We start from the raw sequence: 25,003 nt of genomic DNA, 5'->3' as shown, positions 1-25,003 counted from the left end.
AGTTCTACGGAAACCAGGTGTTTGACTCCCAGGAGATGTTCCATAAGGTAATCGTAGTCACTCTTGTACCTTCGAAAAAGACGACTTACTATCTATAGCGATCAATTGCGACGCAATATGAATATCGTATTTAGTGAAAATTGGTAGCGGTGCATGGGTAATTAGCTGTATGACTACCAGGCGATGTTCCATAAGGTGATCGTAGTGACTCTTGTATCTTCGAGAAAAGAGGTCTTGGTATCTATACCGATCAATAGCGGAGCTATATGACATTCGTATCGTCAATGTGACGGTACCAGGGTTACAGAAAACTCTTAGGAGCACTTCGGAAACCAGCTGCTTCACTCCAGGAGCTGTTCCATAAGTTGATCGTAGTAACTCTTGTACCTTCGACAAAAGACGTCTTGGTATCTATAGCGATCAATGGCGACGCATTATGAATATCGTTTCGTCAATGTGAGGGTACAAGGGTTGCAGAAAACTGGTAGGGGCTCACCGGAAACAAGCTGCTTGACTCCAGATGATTTTCCATAAGGTGATCGTAGTCACTCTTGTACGATCGAGAAAAGACGTCTTGGGATCTATAGCGATCAATGGCGACGCAATTTGTATATCGTATCGCCAATGTGAGGGTACCAAAGTTACTGGAAACTGGTAGCGGTGCATCGGAAACCAGCTGTTTGACTCCCAGGAGATGTTCCATGAGGTGATCGAAGTCACTCTTGTACCTTCGAGAAAACTCGTCTTGGTATCTATAGCGACCAATGGCGAAGCAATATGAATGTCGTATCGTCAATGTGAGGGTACCAGGGTTACTGAATACTGGTAGCGGTTCATCGGAAACCAGCTGATTGACTCCCAGGAGATGTTCCATAAGGTGATCAGAGTCGCCCTTGCAGCATCGAGAAAAGATGTCTTGCTACATATACTATTCAATCGCGACCCAATTTTTGATTGTGTCGTCAATGTGAGGGTGCCAGGGTTACAGAAAACTGATAGGGGTTCATCGCAAACCAGCTGCTTGACTCCAGGAGATGTTCGATAAGGTGATTGGAGTCGCGCTTCCAGCTACGAGAAAAGACGTTTTGGTACTATACTATTCAATCGCGACGGAATTTTTATATTGCCTCGTCAATGTGAGGGTGCCAGTATTACAGAAAACTGGTAGCGGTGCATCGGAAATTAGCTGTTTGACTCCCAGGAGATGTTCCACAAGGTGATCGTAGTAACTCTTGTACATTCGAGAAAAGACGTCTTGGTATCTATAGCGATCAATGGCGACGCAATATGAATGTCGTTTCGTCATTGTGAGTGTACAAGGGTTGCAGAAAAGTGGTAGGGGTTCATCGGAAACCAGCTGCTTGACTCCAGGAGATTTTTTATAAGGTGATCGTAGTCACTCTTGTAGCATCGAGAAAATACGTATTGGAATCTATTGCGATCACTCGCGACGCAATATGAATGTCGTATCGTCAATGTTTGGGTACCAGGGTTACAGAATAGTGGTAGGGGCCTATCGGAAACCAGGTGCTTGATTCCCGGAGATGCTCCGTAAGGTGACTGGAGTCGCCCTTGCATCTTCGAGAAAAGACGTCTTCGTACCTATACCATTTAATCGTGACGAAATTTTTATATTGAGTCGTCAATGTGACGGTACCAGTATTACAGAAAACTGGTAGCGGTGCATCGTAAACCAGCTGTCTGACTCCCAGAAGATGTTCCATAAGGTGATCGTAGTCACTCTTGTACCTTTGAGGAAAGACGTCTTGGTATCTATAGCGATCAATGGCGTCGCTATATGAATATCGTATCGTCTATGTGAGGTAACCAGGGTTAATGAAAACTGGTTGTGGTGCATCGGAAATTAGCTGTTTGACTCCCAAGAGATGTTCCACAAGTCTACGGTGTCGCGCTTGCAGCTTCGAGAGAAGACTTCTTGGTACCAATGGCAGTCAATGGCAACGCAATTTTTATATTGCATCGTCAATGTGAGGGTACCAGTATTACAGAAAACTGTTAGCGCAGCATCGGAAGTTAGCTGTTTGATATACAGCATATGTTCCACAGGTGATCGTAGTCACTCGTGTACCTTCGTGAAAAGAAGTCTTGGTATCTACATCGATCGATGGCGACGCAATGTGAATATCGTATCGTCTATGTGAGGTAACCAGGGTTAATGAAATCTGGTAGCGTTGCATCGGAAACCAGCTGTTTCACTCCCAGGAGATGTTCCGTAAGGTGATCGGTGTCGCGCTTGCAGCTTCGAGAAAATACGTTTTGGTACCTATGGCATTCAATGGCGACGCAATTGTGAATTGCGTCGTCAATGTGACGGAACCAGGGTTATAGAAACTGGTAGCAGTGCATCGGTAACCAGCTGCTTGAGCCTCAGGAGATTTTCCTTAAGGTGATCGTAGTTGCTATTGTAACTTCGAGAAAAGACGTCTTGGTATCTATAGCGATCAATGGCGACGCAATATGAATATCGTTTCGTCAATGTGAGGGTACCAGGGATGCAGAAAACTGGTAGGTGCTCATCGGAAACCAGCTGCTTGACTCCAGGAGATTTTCCATAAGGTGATCGTAGTCACTCCTCACCTTCGAGAAAAGACGTCTTGGAATCTATAGCGATCATAGGCGACGCAATATGATTGTCGTATCGTCAATGTGACGGTACCAGGGTAACAGAAAACCGATAGGGGCTTATCGGAAACCAGCTGATTGACTACAGGAGAAGTTCCATAAGGTGATTTGAGTCGCGCTTGCAGCAACGAGAAAAGACGTTTTGCTACTATACCTTTCAATCGCGACGCAATTTTTAAATTTCTTCGCCAATGTGAGGGTAGCAGTATTACAGAAAACTTGTAGCGGTGCATCGGAAATTAGCTGTTTGACTCCCAGGAGATGTTCCATAAGGTGATCGTAGTCACCCTTCTACCTTCGAGAAATGACGTCTTGGTATCTATAGCGATCAATGGCGACGCAATATGTATGTTGTATCGTCAATGTGAGTGTGCCAGGATTACAGAAAACTGGTAGCGGTGCATCGGAAATTAGCTGTTTGGCTCCCAGGAGTTGTTCCACAAAGTGATCGTAGTCACTCTTGTACCTTTGAGAAAAGACGTCTTGGAATCTATAGCGATCAATGGCGACGCAATATGAGTATCGTATCGTCAATGTGAGGATACCAGGGTTACAGAAAACTGGTAGGGGCTCATCGGAAACCAGCTGCTTGACTCCAGGAGATGTTCCATAAGCTGATCGGAGTCGCGCTTGCAGCTACGAGGAAAGACGTTTTGGTACTATAGCATTCAATTGCGTCGAAATTTTTATATTGCGTCGCCAATGTGTTGGGTGCCAGTATCACAGGAAACAGGTAGCGGTGCATCGGAAATTAGCAGTTTTACTCCCAGGAAATGATCCATAAGGTGACCGTTGTCACTCATCTACCTTCGAGAAAAGACGTCTTGGTATCTATAGCGATCAATGGCGACGCAATATGAGTATCGTATCGTCAATGTGAGGATACCAGGGTTACAGAAAACTGGTAGGGGCTCATCGGAAACCAGCTGCTTGACTCCAGGAGATGTTCCATAAGGTGATCGAAGTCACTCTTGTACCTTCGAGAAAAGACGTCTTGGTATCTATAGCGATCAATGGCGACGCAATATGAATATGGTATCGTCAATGTGAGTGTACCAGGGTTACAGAAAACTGGTAGGGGCTCATCGGAAACCAGCTGATTGACTACAGGAGAAGTTCCATAAGGTGATTTGAGTCGCGCTTGCAGCTTCGAGGAAGACATTTTGCTACCTATACCATTTAATCGCGACGCAATTTTTATATTGCGTCGTCAATGTGAGAGTGCCAGTATTACAGACAACTTCTAGCGGTGCATCGGAAATTAGCTGTTCGACTCCCAGGAGGTGTTCCATAAGGTAATGGTAATCAGTCTTGTACCATCGAGAAAACATGTCTTGGTATCAATAGCGATCAATGGCGACGCAATATGAATGTCGTATCGTCAATGTGAGGGTGCCAGGGTAACAGAAAACCGGTAGGGGCTAATTGGAAACCAGCTGCTTGACTCCAGAAGATGTTCCATAAGGCGATTGGAGTCGCGCTTGCAACTTCGAGAAAAGACGTCTTGGTACCTATACCATTCAATCACGACGCAATTTTTATATTGCGTCGTCAATGTGAGGGTACCAGTATTACAGAAAACTGGTAGCGGTGCATCGGAAATTAGCTGTTTGACTACCAGGAGATGTTCCATAAGGTGATCGTAATAACACTTGTACCTTCGAGAAAAGACGTCTTGCTATCTATAGCGCTCAATGGCGACGCAATATGAATATGGTATCGTCAATGTGAGTGTACCAGGGTTACAGAAAACTGGTAGGGGCTCATCGGAAACCAGCTGATTGACTACAGGAGAAGTTCCATAAGGTGATTTGAGTCGCGCTTGCAGCTTCGAGGAAGACATTTTGCTACCTATACCATTTAATCGCGACGCAATTTTTATATTGCGTCGTCAATGTGAGAGTGCCAGTATTACAGACAACTTCTAGCGGTGCATCGGAAATTAGCTGTTCGACTCCCAGGAGGTGTTCCATAAGGTAATGGTAATCAGTCTTGTACCATCGAGAAAACATGTCTTGGTATCAATAGCGATCAATGGCGACGCAATATGAATGTCGTATCGTCAATGTGAGGGTGCCAGGGTAACAGAAAACCGGTAGGGGCTAATTGGAAACCAGCTGCTTGACTCCAGAAGATGTTCCATAAGGCGATTGGAGTCGCGCTTGCAACTTCGAGAAAAGACGTCTTGGTACCTACACCATTCAATCACGACGCAATTTTTACATTGCGTCGTCAATGTGAGGGTACCAGTATTACAGAAAACTGGTAGCGGTGCATCGTAAATTAGCTGTTTGACTACCAGGAGATGTTCCATAAGGTGATCGTAATAACACTTGTACCTTCGAGAAAAGACGTCTTGGTATCTATAGCGCTCAATGGCGACGCAATATGAATATGGTATCGTCTATGTGAGTGTACCAGGATTACTGAAAACTGGTAGCGGTGCATCAAAAATCCCAGCTGTTTGACTCCCAGGAGATGTTCCATAAGGTGATCGAAGTAGCGCTTGCAGCATCGAGAAACGACGTCTTGGTACCCATACCATTCAATCGCAATCCAATATTTGTTAGAGTCGTCAATGTGAGGGTGCCAGGATTACAGAAAACTGATAGGGGATCATCGGAAAACAGCTGATTGACTCCAGGAGATGTTCCATAAGGTAACTGGAGTCGCGCTTGCAGCTTCGAGGAATGACGATTTGGTACCTATACTATTCAATCGCGACGCATTTTTAATATTGCGTTGTCAATGTGAGGGTGCCAGTATTACATAAAACTGGTGGCGGTGCATCGGAAATTAGCCGTTTGATTCCCAGGAGATGTTCCAAGAGGTGATGGTTGTCACTGTTGTACCTTCGAGAGAAGACGTCTTGGTATCTATAGTGATCAATGGCGGTGCAACATGAATATCGTATCGTCAATATGAGGGTACCAGGGTTACTGAAATCCGGTAGCTGTCATCGGAAACCAGCTATTTGACTCCCAGGAGATGTTCCATTAGATGATCGGAGTAGCGCTTGCAACATCGAGTAAAGACGTCTTGGTACCTATACCATACAATCGCGACGCAATTATTATATTGCGTCGTCAATGTGAGAGTGCCAGTATTACAGACAACTTCTAGCGGTGCATCGGAAATTAGCTATTTGACTCCCAGGAGGTGTTCCATAAGGTAATTGTAATCACTCTTGTACCTTCGAGAAAAGATGTCATTGTATCTATAGCGATCAATGGCGGCGCAATATGACCATCGTATCGTCAATGTGAGGGTACCAGAGTTACTGAAAACTGGCAGCCGTTCATTGGCTCCGAGCTGTTTGACTCCCAGGAGATGTTCCATTAGGTGATCGGAATAGCGAATGCAGCATCGAGAAAAGTCTTGTTCATATACCATTCAATCGGGACCCAATTTTTGTTTGCGTCGTCAATGTGAGTGTGCCAGGGTTACAGAAAACTGATAGGTCCTCATCGGAAACCAGCTGGTTGACTCCAGGAGATGCTCCGTAAGGTGACTGGAGTCGCGCTTGCAGCTTCGAGAAAACCCGTCTTCGTACCTATACCATTTAATCGCGACGCAATTTTTATATTGCGTCGTCAATGTGACGGTACCAGTATTCCAGAAAACTGGTAGCGGTGCATCGGAAATTAGCTGTTTAACTCCCAGGAGATTTTTCATAAGGTGATCGTAGTCACTCTTGCACCTTCGAGAAAAGACGTCTTGGTACCTATAGCGATCAATGGCGACGCAACATGAATATCGTATCGCCAATGTGAGGGTACCAAAGTTACTGGAAACTGGTAGCGTTGCTTCGGAAACCAGCTGTATGACTCCCAGCAGATGTTCCATAAAATGATCGGAGTCGCGCTTGCAGCCTCGAAAAAAGGCGTTTTGGTACGTATACCATACAATCGCGACGCAAGTTTTATATTGCGTCGTCAATGTGAGGGTGCCAGTATTACAGAAAACTGGTAGCAGTGCATCGGAAATTTGCTGTTTGACTTCCGGGAGATGTTCCATAAGGTGATCGTTGTCTCTCTTGTACCTTCGAGATAAGATGTCTTGATATCTATAGGATCAATGGCGACGCAATATGAATATCGTATCGTCAGTGTGAGTGTACCAGGGTTACAGAAAACTGGTAGGGCCTCATCGGAAACCAGCTGCTTGACTACAAGAGATGTTCCATAAGGAGATTTGAGACGCGCATGCAGCTTCGAGAAAAACGTTTTGTTACTTATAGCATTCAATCGCGTCGCAATTTTTATATTGAATCGTCAATGTTAGGGTGCCAGTATTACAGAAAACGTAGCGGTGCATCGGAAATTAGCTGTTTGACTCCCAGGAGATGTTCCATAAGGTGATCGTAGTCACTCTTGTACCTTTGAGAAAAGACGTCTTGGTATCTATAGCGATCAATGGCGACGCAATATGAATATCGTGTCGTCAATGTGGAGGTACCAGGGTTACAGAAAAGTGAGAGGGGCTCATCGGAAACCAGCTGCTTGACTCCCAGGAGATGATCCATAAGTTGATCGTAGTCACTCTTGTACCTTCGAGAAAAGACGTCTTGGTATCTATAGTGATCAATGGCGAAGCAATATGAATGTCGTATCGTCAATGTGAGGGTAGCAGGGTTACAGAAGAGTGGTAGGGGCTCATCGGAAACTAGATGCTTGAATCCAGATGTTCCATAAGGCGATTGGAGTCGCGCTTGCAGCTTCGAGAAAAGAGGTTTTGGTACCTATACCATTTAATCGCGACGCAATTTTCATATTGCGTCGTCAATGTGAGGGTGCCAGTATTACAGAAGTATGGTAGCGGTGCATCGGAAATTAGCTGTTTGACTGCTAGGATATGTTCCATAAGGTGATTGTAGTCACTCTTGTACCTTCGAGAAAAGACGTCTTGGTAGCTATAGCGATCAATTGCGACGCAATATCAATATCGTATCGTCAATGTGAGGGTACCAGGGTTACAGAAAAATGGTAGGACTTCATTGGAAACCAGCTGCTTGACTCCAGGAGATATTCCAAAGGTGATTCGAGTCGCGGTTGCAGCTTCGAGAAAAGACGTTTTGGTACCTATACCATTCAATCGTTACGCAAGATTTATATTGCGTCGTCAATGTGAGGGTGCCAGTATTACAGAAAACTGGTAGCGGAGCATCGGAAATTACGTGTTTGACTCCCAGGAGATGTTCCATAAGGTGATCGTAGTCGCTCTTGTACCTTCGAGAAAAGACGTCTTGAAATCTTTAGCGATCAATGACGACGCAATATGAATATCGTATCGCCAATGTGAGGGTACCAGGGTTACTGAAAACTAGTAGCGGTGCATCGGAAACCCAGCTGGTTGACTCCAAGGACATGTTCCATAAGGTGATCGGAGTCGCGCTTGCAGCACCGAGAAAAGTAATCTTGGTACCTACACCATTCAATCGCGATCCAATTTTTGTTTGCGTCGTCAATGTGAGGTGCCAGTGTTTCAGAAATCTGATAAGGTCTCATCGGAAACCAGCTGCTTGACTCCAGGAGATGTTCCATAAGGTGATTGGAGTCGCTCTTGCAGCTTCGAGAAAAGTCGTTTTTGTACCTATTCCATTCAATCGCGACTCAATTATCATATTGCGTCGTCAATGTGAGGGTGCCAGTATTACAGAAAACTGGTAGCGGTGCATCGGAAATTAGCTGTTTGACTCCCAGGAGATGTTCCATAAGGTGATCGTAGTCTCTCTTGTACCTTCGAGAAAAACGTCTGGATATCTACAGCGATCAATGGTGACGCAATATGAAAATCGTATGGTCAATGTGAGTGTACTAGATTAAAGAAAACTGGTAGGGGCTCATCGGAAACCAGCTGCTTGACTCCAGGAGATGTTCCAAAGAGTAATTGGAGTCGCGCTTGCAGCTTAGAGAAAAGACGTTTTAATACCTATACCATTCAATCGCGACACAATTTTAAAATTGCGTTGTCATTGTGAGGGTGCCAGTATTACAGAAAACTGGTAGCGGTGCATCGGAAATTAGCTGTTTGACTCCCAAGAGATGTTCCATAAGGTGAACGGTGTCGCGCTTGCAGCTTCGAGAGAAGACGTCTTGGTACCAATGGCATTCAATGGCGACGCAATTTTGAATTGCGTAGTCAATGTGACGGAACCATGGTTACAGAAACTGGTAGCGGTGCATCGGAAACCAGCTGTTTGACTCCCAGGGTTTGTTCCATAAGATGATCGTAGTCACTCTTGTATCTTCGAGAAAAGACGTCTTGGTATCTAAAGCGATCAATGGCGACGCAATATGAATATCGTATCGTCAATGTGAGGGTACCAGAGTTACAGAAAACTGGTAGGGGCTCAGCGGAATCCAGCTGCTTGACTATAAGAGATGTTCGAAAAGGTGATTATAGTCGCGCTTGCAGCTTCGAGAAAAGACGTTTTCGTACCTATACCATTCAATCGCGAACCAATTTTTGTTTGTTTCGTCAATGTGAGGGTGCCAGTGTTTCAGAAAACTGATACGGGCTCATGGGAAACCAGATGCTTGACTCCAGGAGATGTTCCATAAGGTGATCATTCTCACTCTTGTTCCTTCGAGAAAAGACGTCTTGGTATCTGTAGCGATCAATAGCGACGCAATATGAATATCGTATCGTCAATGTGAGGGTACCAGAGTTACAGAAAACTGGTAGGGGCTCATAAGAAACCAGCTGCTTGACTCTAGGAGATGTTCCACAAGGTGATTGGAGTCGCGCTTGAAACTTCGAGAAAAGACGTTTTGGTACCTATACCATTCAATCGCGACGCAATTTTTATATTGCATCGTCAATTTGAGGGTACCAGGGTTACAGAAAACTGGTAGGGGCTAATCGGAAACCAGCTGTTTGAATCCAGAAGATGTTCCATAAGGTGATCGTAGTCACTGTTGTACCTTCGAGAAAAGACGTCTTGGTATCTATAGCGATCAATGGCGACGCAATATGAATATCGTATCGTCAATGTGAGGGTACCAGGATTACTGAAATCTAGTGGCGATTCATCGGAAACCATCTGTTTGACTCCCAGGAGATGTTCCATAAGATGATCGGAGTCGCACTTGCAGCATCGACAAAAGACGTCAGGTACCTATACCATTCAATCGCGACCCAATTTTTATATTGCGTAGTCAATGTGAGGGTGCCAGTGTTACAGAAAACTGATAAGGGCTCTTAGGAAACCAGCTGCTTGACTCCAGGAGATGTTCCATAAGGTGATCGTAGTCACTGTTGTACCTTCGAGAAAAGACGTGTTGGTATCTGTAGCGATCAGTAGCGGCGCAATATGAATATCGTATCGTCAATGTGAGGGTACCAGAGTTACAGAAAACTGGTAGGGGCTCATCGGAAACCAGCTGCTTGACTCTAGGAGATGTTCCACAAGGTGATTGGAGTCGCGCTTGAAACTTCGAGAAAAGACGTTTTGATACCTATACCATTCAATCGCGACGCAAATTTTATATTGCATCGTCAATGTGAGGGTACCAGGGTTACAGAAAACTGGTAGGGGCTCATCGGAAACCAGCTGTTTGATTCCAGGAGATGCTCGATGAGGTGATCGTAGTCACTCTTGTATCTTTGAGAAAAGACGTCTTGGTATCTATAGCGATCAATGGCGACGCAATATGAATATCGTATCGTCAATGTGTGGGTACCAGGATTACTGAAATCTAGTGGCGATTCATCGGAAACCAGCTGTTTGACTCCCAGGAGATGTTCCATAAGATGATCGGAGTCGCACTTGCAGCATCGACAAAAGACGTCAGGTACCTATACCATTCAATCGCGACCCAATTTTTATATTGCGTCGTCAATGTGAGGGTGCCAGGGTTACAGAAAACTGATAGGGGCTCTTAGGAAACCAGCTGCTCGACTCCAGGAGATGTTCGATAAAGCGATCGTAGTCACTGTTGTACCTTCGAGAAAAGACGTCTTGGTATCTATAGCGATCAATGGTGACGCAATATGAATATCGTATCGTCAATGTGAGGGTACCAGGGTTACTGAAAACTGGTGGCGATTCATCGGAAACCAGCTGTTTGACTCCCAGGAGATGTTCCATGATCGGTCTCGCACTTGCAGCACCGACAAAAGACGTTGTGGTACCTATACCATTCAATCGCGACTCAATTTTTGTTTGCGTCGTCATTGTGAGGGTGCCAAAATTATAGAAAACTGGTAGCGGAGCATCGGAAATTAGCTGTTTGACTGGAAGGAGATGTTCCATAGGGTGATCGTAGTCACTCTTGTACCTTCGAGAAAAGACGTCTTGGTAGCTATAGCGATCAATTGCGACGCAATATCAATATCGTATCGTCAATGTGAGGGTACCAGGGGTACTGAAAACTGGTAGCGCTGCATCGAAAACAAGCTGTTTGACTCCCAGGAGATGTTCCAAAAGGAGTGTAGAGTCACGCTTACAGCTTCCAGAAAAGACGTTTTGGTACCTATACCATTCGATCGCGACGCAATTTTTATATTGCGGCATCATTGTGAGGGTGCCAGTATTACAGAAAAATGGTAGCGGTGCATCGGAAGTTAGCTGTTTGATTCCCAGGAGATGTTTCATAAGGTGATCTTAGTCACTATTGTACCTTCGAGAAAAGACGTCTTGGTACCTATAGCGATCAATGGCGACGCAATATGAATGTCGTATCGTCAATGTGAGGGTAGCAGGGTTACAGAAGAGTGGTAGGGGCTCATCGGAAACTAGATGCTTGAATCCAGATGTTCCATAAGGTGATTGGAGTCGCTTTTGCACCTTCGAGAAAAGACGTCTTGGTACCTATACCATTCAATCGCGGCACAATTTGTGTTTGCTTCGTCAATGTGAGGGTGTCAGGGTTACAGAAAACTGATAGGGGCTCATCGGAAACCAATGCTTGACTCCAGGAGATGTTCCATAAGGTGATCGTAGTAACTCTTGTACTTTCGAGAAAAGATGTCTTGGTATCTATAGCGATCAATGCCGACGCAATATGAATATCGTATCGTCAATGTGAGGTTACCAGGGTTACAGAAAAGTGGTAGGGCCTCATCGGAAAACAGCTGCTTGACTCCAGGAGATGTTCCATAAGGTGATCGCAGTCGCTTTTGCAGCATCGACATGTGATGTCTTGGTACCTATACCATTCAATCGCGACCCAATTTTTGTTTGCGTTGTCAATGTGAGTGTGCCAGGGTTACAGAAAACTGATATGGGCTCATGGGAAACTAGCTGCTTGACTCCAGGAGATGTTCCAAAAGGTTTTTGGAGTCACGCTTGCAGCTTCGAGAAAAGACGTTTTGGTACCTATACCATTCAATCGCGACACAATTTTTATATTGCGTCGTCATTGTGAGGGTGAAAGTATGATAGAAAACGGGTAGCTGTGCATCGGAAATTAGCTGTTTGACTCCCAGGATATGTTCCCTAAGATTAACGTAGTCACTCTTGTACCTTCGAGAAAAGACGTCTTGGTATCGATAGGGATCAATGGCGACGCAATATGAATATCGTATCGTCCATGTGAGGGTACCAGGCTTACTGAAAACTGGTGGCGATTCAACGGAAACCAGCTGTTTGACTTCCAGGAGATGCCCCATAAGGTAATCGGAGTCCCACTTGCAGCATCGACAAAAGATGTCTTGGTACCTATACCATTCAATCGCGACCCAATTTTTGTTTGGGTCGTCAATGTGAGGGTGCCAGGGTTACAGAAAACTGATAGGGGCTCATCGGAAACCAGCTGCATGACTCCAGGAGATGTTCCATAAGGTGATTGAATTCGCGCTTGCAGCTTCGAGAAAAGACGTCTTGGTACCTCAACCATTCAATCTCGACTCAATTTTTGTATTGCGTCGTCAATGTGAGGGTGCCAGGATTACAGAAAACTGGTAGCGGTGCATCGAAAATTAGCTGTTTCACTCCCAGGAGGTGTTCCATATGGTGATCGTAGTCACTCTTGTACCTTCGAGAAAAGACATGTTGTTATCTACAGCGATCAATGGCGACGCAATGTGAATATCGTATCGTTAATGTGAGGGCACCAGGGTTACAGAAAACTGATAGGGGCTCATCGGAAACCAGCTGCTTGACTTCAGGAGATGTTCCATATGGTGACCGGAGTCGCGCTTGCAGCTTCGAGAAATGACGTTTTGGTACCTATACCATTCAATCGCGACGCAGTTTTTATATTACATCGTCAATGTGAGGGTGCCAGTATTACAGAACACTGATAGCGATGCATTGGAAATTAGCTGTTTGACTCCCAGGAGATGTTCCATAAGGTGATCGTAATCACTCTTGTACCTTCGAGAAAAGACGTCTTGGTATCTATAGCGACCAATGGCGATGCAATATGAATATCGTATCATCAAAGTGAGGGTACCAGAGCTACTGAAAACTTGTAGCGGTGCATCAGAAACCCAGCTGTTTGACTCCCAGGAGATGTTCCATAAGGTGATCGGAGTCGCGCTTGCAACATCGAGAAAAGACGTCTTGGGACCTATATCATTCAATCACGACCCAATTTTTGTTTGCGTCGTCAATTTTAGTGAGGCAGGGTTACAGAAAACTGGTAGTGGCTCATCGGAAACCAGCGGCTTGACTCGAGGAGATATTCCAAAAGGTGACTGGAGTCGCGATTGCAGCTTCGAGAAAAGACGTTTTGGTACCTATACCATTCAATCGCGACTCAATTTTTATATTGCGTCTTCAATGTGAGGGTGCCAGTATTAATGAAAACTGGTAGCGGTGCATCGGAAATTTGCAGTTTGACTCCCAGGAGATGTTCCATAAGGTGATCGTAGTCGCTCTTCGACCTTCGAGAAAAGACGTCTTGGTATCTATAGCGATCAATGGCGACGCAGTATGAATATCGTATCGGCAATGTGAGGGTACCACGTTTACTGAAAACTGGTAGCGGTGCAACGGAAACTAGCTGTTTGACTCAAAGGAGATGTTCCATAAGGTGATCGGAGTCGCGCTAGCAGCATCGAGAAAAAACGTCTTGGTACCTCTACCATTTAATCTCGACGCAATTTTTGTATTTCGTCGTCAATGTGAGGGTGCCAGTATTACAGAAAACTGGTAGAGGTGCATCAGAAATTAGCAGTTTGACTCCCAGGAGATGTTCCATAAGGTGATCGGAGGAAAGACGTTGTGGTACCTCTACCATTCAATCAAGACGCAATTTTTGTATTGCGTCGTCAATGTGAGGGTGACAGGATTACAGAAAACTGGTAGCGGTGCATCAGAAATTAGCAGTTTGTCTCCCAGGAGATGTTCCATAAGGTGATTGTAGTCGCTTTTGCACCTTCGAGAAAAGACGTCTTGGTATCTATAGCGATCAAATGCGACGCAATATGAGTGTCGTATCGTCAATTTGAGGTTGCCAGGCATACAGCAAACAGGCAGTGGTGCATCGGATAAATCTATTCCATTCCCAGGTGAAGTTCTATGCGGAAATTCGGACTCACGTTAGTCGCTTGCAAAGAATACGGTATGGAGCCTGTAATTTTTCATCGCTCTGCAATTTGTCTATTGCATCGTCAATTTGATGGTGCCAGGGTTAAAGTACACTCGAAGTATTGCAACGGAATCCAGATATTTAACTCCCAGGAGAAGTTCCATACGATGATCCAAGCGGCGGTCGTCACTGGCAAAGATTGTGGAACGGAACTTCTAGTATTGAATGGCGACGCAATTTTTGTATTACGTCGTCAATTTGAGGGTACCATGGCTACAAAAAACTGGTAGCGGTGCATTGGAAACCAGCTGTTCGACTCCCAGGAGATGTTCCATAAGGTGTTCGGAGTCGCGCTTGCAGCATCGAGAAAAGACGTCTTGGTACCTATATCATTCAATCGCGACGTAATTTTTATATTGCGTCGTTAATGTGAGGGTGCCAGTATTACAGAAAACTGGTAGCGGTGCATCGGAAATTAGCTGTTTGACTCCCAGGAGATGTTCCATGAGGTGATCGTAGTCACTCTTGTACCTTCGGGAAAGACGTGTTGTTATCTATTGCGATCAATGGCGACGCAATATGAATATCGTATCGTTAATGTGAGGGTACCAGGGTTACTGAAAAATGGTAGCGGTGCATCGGAAACCAGCTGTTTGACTCCGAGGAGATGTTCCATAAGGTGATCGGAGTCGCGCTTTCAGCATCGAGCAAAATGTCTTGGTATCTATAGCATTCAATGGCGATGCAATATGAGTGTTGTAACGTTAATCTGAGGTTGCTAGGGAGACAGGAAACAGGCAGTGGTGCATTGGATAAAGCTATTCCATTCCCAGGTGAAGTTCAATACGGAAAATCGGAGTCGCATTAGTCGCTTGCAAAGAATACGGTATGGAGCCAGTAATTTTTAATCGCTCTGCTATTTGTGCATTGCATTGTCAATTTGAGGGTGCCAGAGTTAAAGTACACTCGAAGTATTGCTTCGGAAACCAGATATTTGAGTCCCAGGAGAAGTTCCGTAAGATGATCCAAGCGGCGGTGGTCACTGGCAAAGAATACGGAATGGAACTTCTAGTATTCAATAGCGACGCAATTTTTGTATTGCGTCGTCAATGTGAGGGTGCCAGTATTACAGAAAACTGGTAACGGAGCATCAGAACTTGGCTGTTTGGCTCCCAGGAGATGTTCCATAAGCTGATCGTAGTCACTCTTGTACCTGCGAGAAAAGACGTCTTGGTATCTATAGCGATCAATGGCGACGCAATACGAATATCGTATCGTCAATGTGAGGGTACCAGGGTTATTGAAAACTGGTAGCGGTGCATCGGAAACCAGCTGTTTGACTCCGAGGAGATGTTCCATAAGGTGATCGGAGTCGCGCTTGCAGCATCGAGAAAAGACGTCTTGGTACGTATGCCTTTCAATCGCGACACAATTTTTGTTTGCGTCGTCAATGTGAGGGTGCCAGGGTTACAGAAAACTGATAGGGGCTCATCGGAAACCAGCTGCTTGACTCCAGGAGATGTTTCATAAGGTGATCGTAGTTACTCTTGTACCTTCGAGAAAAGACGTCTTGGTATCTATAGCGATCAATGGCGACGCAATACGAATATCGTATCGTCAATGTGAGGGTACCAGGGTTATTGAAAACTGGTAGCGGTGCATCGGAAACCAGCTGTTTGACTCCGAGGAGATGTTCCATAAGGTGATCGGAGTCGCGCTTGCAGCATCGAGAAAAAACGTCTTGGTACCTCTACCATTCAATCGCGACGCAATTTTTGTATTGCGTCGTCAATGTGAGGGTGCCAGAGTTACAGCAAACTGGCCTTGTTGTATCGATAATCAGCTATTTGACTCCCGTCAGACGTTCCATACGGTGACTGTAGTCACGTTAGTCGCTTGCAAAGAAACGGTATGGACCCTGCAGTATTTCATCGCGACGAAATTGGTGTATTGCATCGACAATGTGAGGGTGCCACAGTTACAGCTAACTGCCAGTGGTGCATAGGTAACAGGCTACTTTCCTCCCAGGTGAAGTATTCAATTACAACGCAATTTTGTGTATGCATCGTCAATGAGACGGGCGAGGGCTACTGTAAACTGCCATTCGTGCATCAGAAATAAGGTACATGACTCCCACGAAAAGTTGCATGTGCTGACCTTACTCACATTACTCCCCTGCATAGAAGACGTCGGTTAGCTTGTAGTGTTCCATCGCTACGTAATTTATGTATTGCATCGTCAATGTGAGTGGTCGAGAGTCACAGTAAACTGTTAGTGGGGCATCGGAAACCAGCCACTTGACTCCCAGGAGAAGTTTTATGCGGCGATCGGGTTCGCGTTCGTCGCTTGGAAAGAAGTCGGCATGGTGCCTGTAGTATTCAGTCGCGACGCAATTTGTGGATTGTAACGTCAATGTGAGGGAGCCACGGTTACTGTAAACTGTCAGTGGTGCATCTGAAACAATCTGCTTCACTTCGAGGAGACGTTCCATACGGTGACGGTAGCAACGTGCCTCTTGGACAGAAGTCGGCATATACCCTGTATTATTTAATACCCACCCAAATTGTCTGTTGCATCGTTAATGTGAGGGTGCGAAGGTTACTGTATAATGGTGGTGGTGCATTGGGAAAAATTACTTGACTCGCAGGAGAAGTTCCATACGGTGGCTGTAGCAGAGATAACCACTTGGAGAGAAGTCCGCATTGAGCCTGTACTATTTAATCACGACGCAAATTGTGTGTGGCATCGTCAATGCAAGGTTGCCAGGGTTTCATTAAACTAGCAGTGGTGCATCGGGGAAGATCTACTTGACACCCATGAGAAGTTCCATGCGGTGACCGTGCCTGCGTTAGTTGCATGGAGAAAAGTCGGCATGGAGCCAGTAGTACTCATTTGTGTGTTGCATCGTCCATGGGAAAGTACGACGGTTATAGTAATCTGGGAGTGGTGCATCAGAAACAAGCTACTTGACTCTCAGGTGTTCCTACGGTGACTGAAGCCGCTTTAGCCGCATGGAGAGAAATCGCCTTGAAGCCTGTAGTATTAAATTGCATTGGACTCTATGTTGCATCGTCAATATGAGGGTGCCAGGGTTACAGTAACTTGGCATTGGTGAATCGGAAGCAAGGTACTTGGCTCGCAAGAGAAGTTCCATACTGTGACCGTAACCGTGTTAATCGCTTGGAGAGCGAGGGCTGTGGACCTTGTAGTATTCACTCGCTACGCAATTTTTGTACTGCATCGTCGATGACAGGGAGAGAGAGTTACAGAAATCTGGAACTGGTGCTTTGAAAACAAGGTAGTTGACTCCCAGGAGAAGTTCCATACAGTGACCGTAGGAGCGTTAGTTGCTTAGAGACATGTGAACATGGAGCCTGTAGCATTAAATCGCGATGAAATTTGTGCTCAAAAGTGGCTCTGAGCACTATAGGACTTAACATCTATCGCCATCAGTCCCCTAGAACTTAGAACTACTTAAACCTAACCAACCTAAGGACAGCACACAACACCCAGTCATCACGAGGCAGAGAAAATCCCTGACCCCGCCGGGAATCGAACCCGGGAACCCGAGCGCGGGAAGCGAGAACGCTACCGCCCGACCACGAGCTGCGGGAAATTTGTGTGTTGCATCGTCAATGTATTGGTTCCAGGGTTACAGTAAACTGGCGGTGGTATATTGGAAACAATCTGCTTGACTCCCCGGAGAAGTACCCCACAATGAGTGTAGCCTCTTTCTCGCTTGGAGAAAAGTCGGTATGAAGCTTGTAGTATTCAATTGCATCGCAATTTGTGTGTTGCAACGTCAGTCTTAGGGTCCCAGCTGAACAGTCAATTGGCAGTGGGTTATGAGAAACAAGCTACTTGACACCCAGGAGATATTCCATACGGTGATAAAAGCCGCGTTAGTCTCTTGCAAAGCAAATGGTATGGCGACTGTAGTATTCAATCGTGACGCAATTTGAGTATTGCATCGTTAAGATAAAGTTGCCAGGGTTGCAATAAACTGGCATTGGGGCATAGGAAACATGCTACTTGACATCCAGGTGACATCCGGTGGCAGAAGCCACTTAAGACGCTCGCAGAGAAGTCGTCGTGGAGCCTGTAGTATTCAACCGCGACTCAATTTGTGTGTTGCATCATCAGTGAGAGGGTACCAGGGTTACTGGAAACACGCAGTGGTACATCAGAAAGAAGTTACTCGACTAACAGGAGAAGCTCCATACGGTGTACGGAGCCGAGTTTATCGCTTGGAGAGAAGTCGTCGTGGAGCCTGTAGTATTCAACCGCGACGCAATTTGTGTGTTGCATCATCAGTGAGAGGGTACCAGGGTTACTGGAAACACGCAGTGGTACATCAGAAAGAAGTTACTCGACTAACAGGAGAAGCTCCATACGGTGTACGGAGCCGAGTTTATCGCTTGGAGAGAAGTCGTCGTGGAGCCTGTAGTATACAACCGCGACGCAATTTGTGTGTTGCATCATCAGTTAAAGGGTACCAGGGTTACTGGAAACACGCAGTGGTACATCAGAAAGAAGTTACTCGACTAACAGGAGAAGCTCCATACGGTGTACGTAGCCGAGTTTATCACTTGGAGAGAAGTCGTCGTGGAGCCTGTAGTATTCAACTGCGACGCAATTTGTGTGTTGCATCATCAGTGAGAGGGTACCAGGGTTTCTGGAAACATGCAGTGGTACATCAGAAAGAAGTTACTCGACTAACAGGAGAAGCTCCATACGGTGTACGGAGCCGAGTTTATCGCTTGGAGAGAAGTCGTCGGGGAGCCTGTAGTATTCAACCGCGACGCAATTTGTGTGTTGCATCATCAGTGAGAGGGTACCAGGGTTACTGGAAACACGCAGTGGTACATCAGAAAGAAGTTACTCGACTAACAGGAGAAGCTCCATACGGTGTACGGAGCCGAGTTTATCGCTTGGAGAGAAGTCGTCGTGGTGCCTGTAGTATTCAACTGCGACTCAATTTGTGTGTTGGTGTGTTGCATCATCAGTGAGAGGGTACCAGGGTTACTGGAAACACGCAGTGGTACATCAGAAAGAAGTTACTCGACTAACAGGAGAAGCTCTATACGGTGTACAGAGCCGAGTTTATCGCTTGGAGAGAAGTCGTCGTGGAGCCTGTAGTATTCAACCGCGACGCAATTTGTGTGTTGCATCATCAGTGAGAGGGTACCAGGGTTTCTGGAAACACGCAGTGGTACATCAGAAAGAAGTTACTCGACTAACAGGAGAAGCTCCATACGGTGTACGGAGCCGAGTTTATCACTTGGAGAGAAGTCGTCGTGGAGCCTGTAGTATTCAACCGCGACGCAATTTGTGTGTTGCATCATCAGTGAGAGGGTACCAGGGTTTCTGGAAACACGCAGTGGTACATCAGAAAGAAGTTACTCGACTAACAGGAGAAGCTCCATACGGTGTACGGAGCCGAGTTTATCGCTTGGAGAGAAGTCGTCGTGGAGCCTGTAGTATTCAACCGCGACGCAATTTGTGTGTTGCATCATCAGTTAGAGGGTACCAGGATTACTGGAAACACGCAGTGGTACATCAGAAAGAAGTTACTCGACTAACAGGAGAAGCTCCATACGGTGTACGTAGCCGAGTTTATCGCTTGGCGAGAAGTCGTCGTGGAGCCTGTAGTATTCAACCGCGACGCAATTTGTGTGTTGCATCATCAGTGAGAGGGTACCAGTGTTTCTGGAAACACGCAGTGGTACATCAGAAAGAAGTTACTCGACTAACAGGAGAAGCTCCATACGGTGTACGGAGCCGAGTTTATCACTTGGAGAGAAGTCGTCATGGAGCCTGTAGTATTCAACCGCGACGCAATTTGTGTGTTGCATGGTCAATGTTAGGGTACCAGGGTTTCTGGAAACACGCAGTGGTACATCAGAAAGAAGTTACTCGACTAACAGGAGAAGCTCCATACGGTGTACGGAGCCGAGTTTATCGCTTGGAGAGAAGTCGTCGTGGAGCCTGTAGTATTCAACCGTGACGCAATTTGTGTGTTGCATCATCAGTGAGAGGGTACCAGTGTTTCTGGAAACACGCAGTGGTACATCGAAAGAAGTTACTCGACTAACAGGAGAAGCTCCATACGGTGTACGGAGCCGAGTTTATCGCTTGGAGAGAAGTCGTCGTGGAGCCTGTAGTATTCAACCGCGACGCAATTTGTGTGTTGCATCATCAGTGAGAGGATACCAGAGTTTCTGGAAACACGCAGTGGTACATCAGAAAGAAGTTATTCGACTAACAGGAGAAGCTCCATACGGTGTACGGAGCCGAGTTTATCGCTTGGAGAGAAGTCGTCGTGGAGCCTGTAGTATTCAACTGCGACGCAATTTGTGTGTTGCATCATCAGTGAGAGGGTACCAGGGTTACTGGAAACACGCAGTGGTACATCAGAAAGAAGTTACTCGACTAACAGGAGAAGCTCCATACGGTGTACGGAGCCGAGTTTATCGCTTGGAGAGAAGTCGTTGTGGACCCTGTAGTATTCAACCGCGACGCAATTTGTGTGTTGCATCATCAGTGAGAGGGTACCAGTGTTTCTGTAACACGCAGTGCTACATCAGAAAGAAGTTACTCGACTAACAGGAGAAGCTCCATACGGTGTACGGAGCTGAGTTTATCGCTTGGAGAGAAGTCGTCGTGGAGCCTGTAGTATTCAACCGAAACGCAATTTGTGTGTTGCATCATCAGTGAGAGGGTACCAGTGTTTCTGGAAACACACAGTGATACATCAGAAAGAAGTTACTCGACTAACAGGAGAAGCTCCATACGGTGTACGGAGCCGAGTTTATCGCTTGGAGAGAAGTCGTCGTGGAGCCTGTAGTATTCAACCGTGACGCAATTTGTGTGTTGCATCATCAGTGAGAGGGTACCAGTGTTTCTGGAAACACGCAGTGGTACATCAGAAAGAAGTTACTCGACTAACAGGAGAAGCTCCATACGGTGTACGGAGCCGAGTTTATCGTTTGGAGAGAAGTCGTCGTGGAGCCTGTAGTATTCAACCGCGACGCAATTTGTGTGTTGCATCATCAGTGAGAGGGTACCAGTGTTTCTGGAAACACGCAGTGGTACATCAGAAAGAAGTTACTCGACTAACAGGAGAAGCTCCATACGGTGTACGGAGCCGAGTTTATCGCTTGGAGAGAAGTCGTTGTGGACCCTGTAGTATTCAACCGCGACGCAATTTGTGTGTTGCATCATCAGTGAGAGGGTACCAGTGTTTCTGTAACACGCAGTGCTACATCAGAAAGAAGTTACTCGACTAACAGGAGAAGCTCCATACGGTGTACGGAGCTGAGTTTATCGCTTGGAGAGAAGTCGTCGTGGAGCCTGTAGTATTCAACCGAAACGCAATTTGTGTGTTGCATCATCAGTGAGAGGGTACCAGTGTTTCTGGAAACACACAGTGATACATCAGAAAGAAGTTACTCGACTAACAGGAGAAGCTCCATACGGTGTACGGAGCCGAGTTTATCGCTTGGAGAGAAGTCGTCGTGGAGCCTGTAGTATTCAACCGTGACGCAATTTGTGTGTTGCATCATCAGTGAGAGGGTACCAGTGTTTCTGGAAACACGCAGTGGTACATCAGAAAGAAGTTACTCGACTAACAGGAGAAGCTCCATACGGTGTACGGAGCCGAGTTTATCGTTTGGAGAGAAGTCGTCGTGGAGCCTGTAGTATTCAACCGCGACGCAATTTGTGTGTTGCATCATCAGTGAGAGGGTACCAGTGTTTCTGTAACACGCAGTGCTACATCAGAAAGAAGTTACTCGACTAACAGGAGAAGCTCCATACGGTGTACGGAGCCGAGTTTATCGCTTGGAGTGAAGTCGTCGTGGAGCCTGTAGTATTCAACCGCGACGCAATTTGTGTGTTGCATCATCAGTGAGAGGGTACCAGGGTTTCTGGAAACACGCAGTGGTACATCAGAAAGAAGTTACTCGACTAACAGGAGAAGCTCCATACGGTGTACGGAGCCGAGTTTATCGCTTGGAGAGCAGTCGTCGTGGAGCCTGTAGTATTCAACCGCGACGCAATTTGTGTGTTGCATCATCAGTTAGAGGGTACCAGGTTTACTGGAAACACGCAGTGGTACATCAGAAAGAAGTTACTCGACTAACAGGAGAAGCTCCATACGGTGTACGTAGCCGAGTTTATCGCTTGGAGAGAAGTCGTCGTGGAGCCTGTAGTATTCAACTGCGACGCAATTTGTGTGTTGCATCATCAGTGAGAGGGTACCAGGGTTTCTGGAAACATGCAGTGGTACATCAGAAAGAAGTTACTCGACTAACAGGAGAAGCTCTATACGGTGTACGGAGCCGAGTTTATCGCTTGGAGAGAAGTCGTCGTGGAGCCTGTAGTATTCAATCGCGACGCAATTTGTGTGTTGCATCATCACTGAGAGGGTACCAGGGTTTCTGGAAACACGCAGTGGTACATCAGAAAGAAGTTACTCGACTAACAGGAGAAGCTCCATACGGTGTACGGAGCCGAGTTTATCACTTGGAGAGAAGTCGTCGTGGAGCCTGTAGTATTCAACCGCGACGCAATTTGTGTGTTGCATCATCAGTGAGAGGGTACCAGGGTTTCTGGAAACACGCAGTGGTACATCAGAAAGAAGTTACTCGACTAACAGGAGAAGCTCCATACGGTGTACAGAGCCGAGTTTATCGCTTGGAGAGAAGACGTCGTGGAGCCTGTAGTATTCAACCGCGACGCAATTTGTGTGTTGCATCATCAGTGAGAGGGTACCAGTGTTTCTGGAAACACGCAGTGGTACATCAGAAAGAAGTTACTCGACTAACAGGAGGAGCTCCATACGCTGTACGGAGCCGAGTTTATCACTTGGAGAGAAGTCGTCGTGGAGCCTGTAGTATTCAACCGCGACGCAATTTGTGTGTTGCATGGTCAATGTGAGGGTACCAGGGTTTCTGGAAACACGCAGTGGTACATCAGAAAGAAGTTACTCGACTAACAGGAGAAGCTCCATACGGTGTACGGAGCCGAGTTTATCGCTTGGAGAGAAGTCGTCGTGGAGCCTGTAGTATTCAACCGTGACGCAATTTGTGTGTTGCATCATCAGTGAAAGGGTACCAGTGTTTCTGGAAACACGCAGTGGTACATCAGAAAGAAGCTACTCGACTAACAGGAGAAGCTCCATACGGTGTACGGAGCCGAGTTTATCGCTTGGAGAGAAGTCGTTGTGGAGCCTGTAGTATTCAACCGCGACGCAATTTGTGTGTTGCATCATCAGTGAGAGGGTACCAGTGTTTCTGGAAACACGCAGTGGTACATCAGAAAGAAGTTACTCGACTAACAGGAGAAGCTCCATACGGTGTACGGAGCCGAGTTTATCGCTTGGAGAGAAGTCGTCGTGGAGCCTGTAGTATTCAACTGCGACGCAATTTGTGTGTTGCATCATCAGTGAGAGGGTACCAGGGTTACTGGAAACACGCAGTGGTACATCAGAAAGAAGTTACTCGACTAACAGGAGAAGCTCCATACGGTGTACGGAGCCGAGTTTATCGCTTGGAGAGAAGTCGTTGTGGACCCTGTAGTATTCAACCGCGACGCAATTTGTGTGTTGCATCATCAGTGAGAGGGTACCAGTGTTTCTGTAACACGCAGTGCTACATCAGAAAGAAGTTACTCGACTAACAGGAGAAGCTCCATACGGTGTACGGAGCTGAGTTTATCGCTTGGAGAGAAGTCGTCGTGGAGCCTGTAGTATTCAACCGCGACGCAATTTGTGTGTTGCATCATCAGTGAGAGGGTACCAGTGTTTCTGGAAACACGCAGTGATACATCAGAAAGAAGTTACTCGACTAACAGGAGAAGCTCCATACGGTGTACGGAGCCGAGTTTATCGCTTGGAGAGAAGTCGTCGTGGAGCCTGTAGTATTCAACCGTGACGCAATTTGTGTGTTGCATCATCAGTGAGAGGGTACCAGTGTTTCTGGAAACACGCAGTGGTACATCAGAAAGAAGTTACTGGACTAACAGGAGAAGCTCCATACGGTGTACGGAGCCGAGTTTATCGCTTGGAGAGAAGTCGTTGTGGAGCCTGTAGTATTGAACCGCGACGCAATCTGTGTGTTGCATCATCAGTGAGAGGGTACCAGTGTTTCTGGAAACACGCAGTGGTACATCAGAAAGAAGTTACTCGACTAACAGGAGAAGCTCCATACGGTGTACAGAGCCGAGTTTATCGCTTGGAGAGAAGTCGTCGTGGAGCCTGTAGTATTCAACTGCGACGCAATTTGTGTGTTGCATCATCAGTGAGAGGGTACCAGGGTTACTGGAAACACGCAGTGGTACATCAGAAAGAAGTTACTCGACTAACAGGAGAAGCTCCATACGGTGTACGGAGCCGAGTTTATCGCTTGGAGAGAAGTCGTTGTGGACCCTGTAGTATTCAACCGCGACGCAATTTGTGTGTTGCATCATCAGTGAGAGGGTACCAGGGTTACTGGAAACACGCAGTGGTACATCAGAAAGAAGTTACTCGACTAACAGGAGAAGCTCCATACGGTGTACGGAGCCGAGTTTATCGTTTGGAGAGAAGTCGTCGTGGAGCCTGTAGTATTCAACCGCGACGCAATTTGTGTGTTGCATCATCAGTGAGAGGGTACCAGTGTTTCTGGAAACACGCAGTGGTACATCAGAAAGAAGTTACTCGACTAACAGGAGAAGCTCCATACGGTTTACGGAGCCGAGTTTATCACTTGGAGAGAAGTCGTCTTGGAGCCTGTAGTAGTCAACCGCGACGCAATTTGAGTGTTGCATCATCAGTGAGAGGGTACCAGGGTTACTGGAAACACGCAGTGGTACATCAGAAAGAAGTTACTCGACTAACA

Source organism: Schistocerca gregaria, chromosome 5, assembly GCF_023897955.1.
Source record: "Schistocerca gregaria isolate iqSchGreg1 chromosome 5, iqSchGreg1.2, whole genome shotgun sequence".
Classification (NCBI taxonomy): Eukaryota; Metazoa; Arthropoda; class Insecta; order Orthoptera; family Acrididae; genus Schistocerca; species Schistocerca gregaria.
This window is presented reverse-complemented; position numbering follows the sequence as displayed.